Raw genomic sequence first — 7,081 nt, 5'->3', positions numbered from 1 at the left:
CCGTGGTAACCTGTACCACTCAGTGATCACTCTCACTATCAGAAAGTTTTTTCTAATATGCCATTTAGAAAAGGGCTCTTTCCTTTGCACTGCAGATCAAAACTGAATGCTAAATCAGTCGCCTTAAAAAGCTGCAAGGCAGGGCTACGACAACAAATGAAGTCCTAGGCAGGTTTCTTGCCTAAGAGCACACTACAAGCTACCACAGTGCGCTAGAACATACGACTCTGGTGGGACTCGAACCCACAACCTTTGAATCACTTTCACTCTAGAAGTCCAATGCGCTATCCATTGCGCCACAGAGCCACTCCTAAGCCTTGCGCGTAGTCATTTTGTGGCTGGGAAAAGGCCAGTGCATCTCACTTTCGTGACATCTATACTTAAAGAAAAAAAGGCCTCAACTTTGGAAACTCTTGAATGCTGGGAATGTGCTAAAATTGCCGATCAGAGTAGACAGGTGTGTAAACAGCCGTCACGGGGGATTAGCTCACATGGTAGAGCGCTCGCTTCGCATGCGAGAGGTAGCGGGATCGATGCCCGCATCCTCCAAGATCTTTACTTGCCAGCGCTTTGAAACTCTAGCATGATGGCCTTTTTATCTTTGGCGCTCAAAGAACTGGCCTTCGATAGCTCAGCTGGTAGAGCGGAGGACTGTAGAAGCAAATTAGCAATCCTTAGGTCGCTGGTTCAATTCCGGCTCGAAGGACCTTTTTGGCTAGCATTACCATTTTGAAGCTTTCAAACGGCTCAGACGCACTGACAGCCACGGCTTTACGTGTAACATACGGCGCAAACAAAAGGCAAGCCCGTCCCTGGGTGGGCTTGAACCACCAACCTTTCGGTTAACAGCCGAACGCGCTAACCGATTGCGCCACAGAGACAACCACACGTTGTGCCGCAGGCCAAATCCTCAGTCAGGTCAACTATATTCTCTCAGGTGACTACCTAAACAATAATATCAAAAAAAGGAAAAGAAGAGATAAACTAGAAGACAACAGCGTGACTCCAAAGAGTACCCAACTGCCCACGGAGAGTGGCTCCCTGTTAGCGGCTTAGCAACAGTCAAAGGCTTCCTCAGCTTGGCCTCACCAGCGCCTTGTAAGCTATCCCAATGCAGCAGAGTGGCGCAGCGGAAGCGTGCTGGGCCCATAACCCAGAGGTCGATGGATCGAAACCATCCTCTGCTAGGAAGCTCAGTTTTTTGCAGTTCCTACCACATCCACATCTTCCTGGACAGCATAGTTTGAGAAATCGCTTTGTTTCTTTAGAAATGTCCTCTTCTCTGTCAATGCAGACATACATGCCTAAATACAGAAGATCATAGAATGGTAGAGCTTCCAACTCCAGGGTCATGGGGTCCAAGCCCCTGCTCAGTGCAGGATTACCTAAATCATTCCAGACAGACAGTTGTCCAGCCTTTGTTTGAACACTTCCATGGAAGGAGAACTCATCACCACCCGTGGTAACCTGTACCACTCAGTGATCACTCTCACTATCAGAAAGTTTTTTCTAATATGCCATTTAGAAAAGGGCTCTTTCCTTTGCACTGCAGATCAAAACTGAATGCTAAATCAGTCGCCTTAAAAAGCTGCAAGGCAGGGCTACGACAACAAATGAAGTCCTAGGCAGGTTTCTTGCCTAAGAGCACACTACAAGCTACCACAGTGCGCTAGAACATACGACTCTGGTGGGACTCGAACCCACAACCTTTGAATCACTTTCACTCTAGAAGTCCAATGCGCTATCCATTGCGCCACAGAGCCACTCCTAAGCCTTGCGCGTAGTCATTTTGTGGCTGGGAAAAGGCCAGTGCATCTCACTTTCGTGACATCTATACTTAAAGAAAAAAAGGCCTCAACTTTGGAAACTCTTGAATGCTGGGAATGTGCTAAAATTGCCGATCAGAGTAGACAGGTGTGTAAACAGCCGTCACGGGGGATTAGCTCACATGGTAGAGCGCTCGCTTCGCATGCGAGAGGTAGCGGGATCGATGCCCGCATCCTCCAAGATCTTTACTTGCCAGCGCTTTGAAACTCTAGCATGATGGCCTTTTTATCTTTGGCGCTCAAAGAACTGGCCTTCGATAGCTCAGCTGGTAGAGCGGAGGACTGTAGAAGCAAATTAGCAATCCTTAGGTCGCTGGTTCAATTCCGGCTCGAAGGACCTTTTTGGCTAGCATTACCATTTTGAAGCTTTCAAACGGCTCAGACGCACTGACAGCCACGGCTTTACGTGTAACATACGGCGCAAACAAAAGGCAAGCCCGTCCCTGGGTGGGCTTGAACCACCAACCTTTCGGTTAACAGCCGAACGCGCTAACCGATTGCGCCACAGAGACAACCACACGTTGTGCCGCAGGCCAAATCCTCAGTCAGGTCAACTATATTCTCTCAGGTGACTACCTAAACAATAATATCAAAAAAAGGAAAAGAAGAGATAAACTAGAAGACAACAGCGTGACTCCAAAGAGTACCCAACTGCCCACGGAGAGTGGCTCCCTGTTAGCGGCTTAGCAACAGTCAAAGGCTTCCTCAGCTTGGCCTCACCAGCGCCTTGTAAGCTATCCCAATGCAGCAGAGTGGCGCAGCGGAAGCGTGCTGGGCCCATAACCCAGAGGTCGATGGATCGAAACCATCCTCTGCTAGGAAGCTCAGTTTTTTGCAGTTCCTACCACATCCACATCTTCCTGGACAGCATAGTTTGAGAAATCGCTTTGTTTCTTTAGAAATGTCCTCTTCTCTGTCAATGCAGACATACATGCCTAAATACAGAAGATCATAGAATGGTAGAGCTTCCAACTCCAGGGTCATGGGGTCCAAGCCCCTGCTCAGTGCAGGATTACCTAAATCATTCCAGACAGACAGTTGTCCAGCCTTTGTTTGAACACTTCCATGGAAGGAGAACTCATCACCACCCGTGGTAACCTGTACCACTCAGTGATCACTCTCACTATCAGAAAGTTTTTTCTAATATGCCATTTAGAAAAGGGCTCTTTCCTTTGCACTGCAGATCAAAACTGAATGCTAAATCAGTCGCCTTAAAAAGCTGCAAGGCAGGGCTACGACAACAAATGAAGTCCTAGGCAGGTTTCTTGCCTAAGAGCACACTACAAGCTACCACAGTGCGCTAGAACATACGACTCTGGTGGGACTCGAACCCACAACCTTTGAATCACTTTCACTCTAGAAGTCCAATGCGCTATCCATTGCGCCACAGAGCCACTCCTAAGCCTTGCGCGTAGTCATTTTGTGGCTGGGAAAAGGCCAGTGCATCTCACTTTCGTGACATCTATACTTAAAGAAAAAAAGGCCTCAACTTTGGAAACTCTTGAATGCTGGGAATGTGCTAAAATTGCCGATCAGAGTAGACAGGTGTGTAAACAGCCGTCACGGGGGATTAGCTCACATGGTAGAGCGCTCGCTTCGCATGCGAGAGGTAGCGGGATCGATGCCCGCATCCTCCAAGATCTTTACTTGCCAGCGCTTTGAAACTCTAGCATGATGGCCTTTTTATCTTTGGCGCTCAAAGAACTGGCCTTCGATAGCTCAGCTGGTAGAGCGGAGGACTGTAGAAGCAAATTAGCAATCCTTAGGTCGCTGGTTCAATTCCGGCTCGAAGGACCTTTTTGGCTAGCATTACCATTTTGAAGCTTTCAAACGGCTCAGACGCACTGACAGCCACGGCTTTACGTGTAACATACGGCGCAAACAAAAGGCAAGCCCGTCCCTGGGTGGGCTTGAACCACCAACCTTTCGGTTAACAGCCGAACGCGCTAACCGATTGCGCCACAGAGACAACCACACGTTGTGCCGCAGGCCAAATCCTCAGTCAGGTCAACTATATTCTCTCAGGTGACTACCTAAACAATAATATCAAAAAAAGGAAAAGAAGAGATAAACTAGAAGACAACAGCGTGACTCCAAAGAGTACCCAACTGCCCACGGAGAGTGGCTCCCTGTTAGCGGCTTAGCAACAGTCAAAGGCTTCCTCAGCTTGGCCTCACCAGCGCCTTGTAAGCTATCCCAATGCAGCAGAGTGGCGCAGCGGAAGCGTGCTGGGCCCATAACCCAGAGGTCGATGGATCGAAACCATCCTCTGCTAGGAAGCTCAGTTTTTTGCAGTTCCTACCACATCCACATCTTCCTGGACAGCATAGTTTGAGAAATCGCTTTGTTTCTTTAGAAATGTCCTCTTCTCTGTCAATGCAGACATACATGCCTAAATACAGAAGATCATAGAATGGTAGAGCTTCCAACTCCAGGGTCATGGGGTCCAAGCCCCTGCTCAGTGCAGGATTACCTAAATCATTCCAGACAGACAGTTGTCCAGCCTTTGTTTGAACACTTCCATGGAAGGAGAACTCATCACCACCCGTGGTAACCTGTACCACTCAGTGATCACTCTCACTATCAGAAAGTTTTTTCTAATATGCCATTTAGAAAAGGGCTCTTTCCTTTGCACTGCAGATCAAAACTGAATGCTAAATCAGTCGCCTTAAAAAGCTGCAAGGCAGGGCTACGACAACAAATGAAGTCCTAGGCAGGTTTCTTGCCTAAGAGCACACTACAAGCTACCACAGTGCGCTAGAACATACGACTCTGGTGGGACTCGAACCCACAACCTTTGAATCACTTTCACTCTAGAAGTCCAATGCGCTATCCATTGCGCCACAGAGCCACTCCTAAGCCTTGCGCGTAGTCATTTTGTGGCTGGGAAAAGGCCAGTGCATCTCACTTTCGTGACATCTATACTTAAAGAAAAAAAGGCCTCAACTTTGGAAACTCTTGAATGCTGGGAATGTGCTAAAATTGCCGATCAGAGTAGACAGGTGTGTAAACAGCCGTCACGGGGGATTAGCTCACATGGTAGAGCGCTCGCTTCGCATGCGAGAGGTAGCGGGATCGATGCCCGCATCCTCCAAGATCTTTACTTGCCAGCGCTTTGAAACTCTAGCATGATGGCCTTTTTATCTTTGGCGCTCAAAGAACTGGCCTTCGATAGCTCAGCTGGTAGAGCGGAGGACTGTAGAAGCAAATTAGCAATCCTTAGGTCGCTGGTTCAATTCCGGCTCGAAGGACCTTTTTGGCTAGCATTACCATTTTGAAGCTTTCAAACGGCTCAGACGCACTGACAGCCACGGCTTTACGTGTAACATACGGCGCAAACAAAAGGCAAGCCCGTCCCTGGGTGGGCTTGAACCACCAACCTTTCGGTTAACAGCCGAACGCGCTAACCGATTGCGCCACAGAGACAACCACACGTTGTGCCGCAGGCCAAATCCTCAGTCAGGTCAACTATATTCTCTCAGGTGACTACCTAAACAATAATATCAAAAAAAGGAAAAGAAGAGATAAACTAGAAGACAACAGCGTGACTCCAAAGAGTACCCAACTGCCCACGGAGAGTGGCTCCCTGTTAGCGGCTTAGCAACAGTCAAAGGCTTCCTCAGCTTGGCCTCACCAGCGCCTTGTAAGCTATCCCAATGCAGCAGAGTGGCGCAGCGGAAGCGTGCTGGGCCCATAACCCAGAGGTCGATGGATCGAAACCATCCTCTGCTAGGAAGCTCAGTTTTTTGCAGTTCCTACCACATCCACATCTTCCTGGACAGCATAGTTTGAGAAATCGCTTTGTTTCTTTAGAAATGTCCTCTTCTCTGTCAATGCAGACATACATGCCTAAATACAGAAGATCATAGAATGGTAGAGCTTCCAACTCCAGGGTCATGGGGTCCAAGCCCCTGCTCAGTGCAGGATTACCTAAATCATTCCAGACAGACAGTTGTCCAGCCTTTGTTTGAACACTTCCATGGAAGGAGAACTCATCACCACCCGTGGTAACCTGTACCACTCAGTGATCACTCTCACTATCAGAAAGTTTTTTCTAATATGCCATTTAGAAAAGGGCTCTTTCCTTTGCACTGCAGATCAAAACTGAATGCTAAATCAGTCGCCTTAAAAAGCTGCAAGGCAGGGCTACGACAACAAATGAAGTCCTAGGCAGGTTTCTTGCCTAAGAGCACACTACAAGCTACCACAGTGCGCTAGAACATACGACTCTGGTGGGACTCGAACCCACAACCTTTGAATCACTTTCACTCTAGAAGTCCAATGCGCTATCCATTGCGCCACAGAGCCACTCCTAAGCCTTGCGTGTAGTCATTTTGTGGCTGGGAAAAGGCCAGTGCATCTCACTTTCGTGACATCTATACTTAAAGAAAAAAAGGCCTCAACTTTGGAAACTCTTGAATGCTGGGAATGTGCTAAAATTGCCGATCAGAGTAGACAGGTGTGTAAACAGCCGTCACGGGGGATTAGCTCACATGGTAGAGCGCTCGCTTCGCATGCGAGAGGTAGCGGGATTGATGCCCGCATCCTCCAAGATCTTTACTTGCCAGCGCTTTGAAACTCTAGCATGATGGCCTTTTTATCTTTGGCGCTCAAAGAACTGGCCTTCGATAGCTCAGCTGGTAGAGCGGAGGACTGTAGAAGCAAATTAGCAATCCTTAGGTCGCTGGTTCAATTCCGGCTCGAAGGACCTTTTTGGCTAGCATTACCATTTTGAAGCTTTCAAACGGCTCAGACGCACTGACAGCCACGGCTTTACGTGTAACATACGGCGCAAACAAAAGGCAAGCCCGTCCCTGGGTGGGCTTGAACCACCAACCTTTCGGTTAACAGCCGAACGCGCTAACCGATTGCGCCACAGAGACAACCACACGTTGTGCCGCAGGCCAAATCCTCAGTCAGGTCAACTATATTCTCTCAGGTGACTACCTAAACAATAATATCAAAAAAAGGAAAAGAAGAGATAAACTAGAAGACAACAGCGTGACTCCAAAGAGTACCCAACTGCCCACGGAGAGTGGCTCCCTGTTAGCGGCTTAGCAACAGTCAAAGGCTTCCTCAGCTTGGCCTCACCAGCGCCTTGTAAGCTATCCCAATGCAGCAGAGTGGCGCAGCGGAAGCGTGCTGGGCCCATAACCCAGAGGTCGATGGATCGAAACCATCCTCTGCTAGGAAGCTCAGTTTTTTGCAGTTCCTACCACATCCACATCTTCCTGGACAGCATAGTTTGAGAAATC

At 48.5% G+C, this 7,081-nt stretch overlaps 14 non-coding genes across 14 annotated transcripts; 4 read left to right on the top strand and 10 right to left on the bottom strand.

The window, feature by feature from the left end:
• Positions 1–222: 222 nt before the first annotated feature.
• Positions 223–306, bottom strand: TRNAR-UCU (transfer RNA arginine (anticodon UCU)). The gene is given in 2 exon segments: positions 223–258; positions 270–306. It is a non-coding gene; the product is annotated as a tRNA-Arg (tRNA).
• A 170-nt stretch (positions 307–476) lies between these two features.
• On the top strand, positions 477–549 carry TRNAA-CGC (transfer RNA alanine (anticodon CGC)). Its single transcript has one exon. It is a non-coding gene; the product is annotated as a tRNA-Ala (tRNA).
• A 258-nt stretch (positions 550–807) lies between these two features.
• On the bottom strand, positions 808–881 carry TRNAN-GUU (transfer RNA asparagine (anticodon GUU)). Its single transcript has one exon. It is a non-coding gene; the product is annotated as a tRNA-Asn (tRNA).
• A 798-nt stretch (positions 882–1,679) lies between these two features.
• TRNAR-UCU (transfer RNA arginine (anticodon UCU)) lies at positions 1,680–1,763 on the bottom strand. The gene is given in 2 exon segments: positions 1,680–1,715; positions 1,727–1,763. It is a non-coding gene; the product is annotated as a tRNA-Arg (tRNA).
• Positions 1,764–1,933: 170 nt separating this feature from the next.
• Positions 1,934–2,006, top strand: TRNAA-CGC (transfer RNA alanine (anticodon CGC)). Its single transcript has one exon. It is a non-coding gene; the product is annotated as a tRNA-Ala (tRNA).
• Positions 2,007–2,264: 258 nt separating this feature from the next.
• TRNAN-GUU (transfer RNA asparagine (anticodon GUU)) lies at positions 2,265–2,338 on the bottom strand. Its single transcript has one exon. It is a non-coding gene; the product is annotated as a tRNA-Asn (tRNA).
• A 798-nt stretch (positions 2,339–3,136) lies between these two features.
• TRNAR-UCU (transfer RNA arginine (anticodon UCU)) lies at positions 3,137–3,220 on the bottom strand. The gene is given in 2 exon segments: positions 3,137–3,172; positions 3,184–3,220. It is a non-coding gene; the product is annotated as a tRNA-Arg (tRNA).
• Positions 3,221–3,390: 170 nt separating this feature from the next.
• TRNAA-CGC (transfer RNA alanine (anticodon CGC)) lies at positions 3,391–3,463 on the top strand. The gene has a single exon. It is a non-coding gene; the product is annotated as a tRNA-Ala (tRNA).
• Positions 3,464–3,721: 258 nt separating this feature from the next.
• On the bottom strand, positions 3,722–3,795 carry TRNAN-GUU (transfer RNA asparagine (anticodon GUU)). The gene has a single exon. It is a non-coding gene; the product is annotated as a tRNA-Asn (tRNA).
• Positions 3,796–4,593: 798 nt separating this feature from the next.
• Positions 4,594–4,677, bottom strand: TRNAR-UCU (transfer RNA arginine (anticodon UCU)). The gene is given in 2 exon segments: positions 4,594–4,629; positions 4,641–4,677. It is a non-coding gene; the product is annotated as a tRNA-Arg (tRNA).
• A 170-nt stretch (positions 4,678–4,847) lies between these two features.
• Positions 4,848–4,920, top strand: TRNAA-CGC (transfer RNA alanine (anticodon CGC)). The gene has a single exon. It is a non-coding gene; the product is annotated as a tRNA-Ala (tRNA).
• Positions 4,921–5,178: 258 nt separating this feature from the next.
• TRNAN-GUU (transfer RNA asparagine (anticodon GUU)) lies at positions 5,179–5,252 on the bottom strand. Its single transcript has one exon. It is a non-coding gene; the product is annotated as a tRNA-Asn (tRNA).
• A 798-nt stretch (positions 5,253–6,050) lies between these two features.
• On the bottom strand, positions 6,051–6,134 carry TRNAR-UCU (transfer RNA arginine (anticodon UCU)). The gene is given in 2 exon segments: positions 6,051–6,086; positions 6,098–6,134. It is a non-coding gene; the product is annotated as a tRNA-Arg (tRNA).
• Positions 6,135–6,635: 501 nt separating this feature from the next.
• Positions 6,636–6,709, bottom strand: TRNAN-GUU (transfer RNA asparagine (anticodon GUU)). The gene has a single exon. It is a non-coding gene; the product is annotated as a tRNA-Asn (tRNA).
• Between the last annotated feature and the right edge of the window lie 372 nt (positions 6,710–7,081).

The sequence above is a fragment of the Eleutherodactylus coqui genome, chromosome 1, assembly GCF_035609145.1.
Source record: "Eleutherodactylus coqui strain aEleCoq1 chromosome 1, aEleCoq1.hap1, whole genome shotgun sequence".
Classification (NCBI taxonomy): Eukaryota; Metazoa; Chordata; class Amphibia; order Anura; family Eleutherodactylidae; genus Eleutherodactylus; species Eleutherodactylus coqui.
Note: the sequence above shows the minus strand (reverse complement) of the source record. Positions and strands in the feature narration are given on the sequence as shown.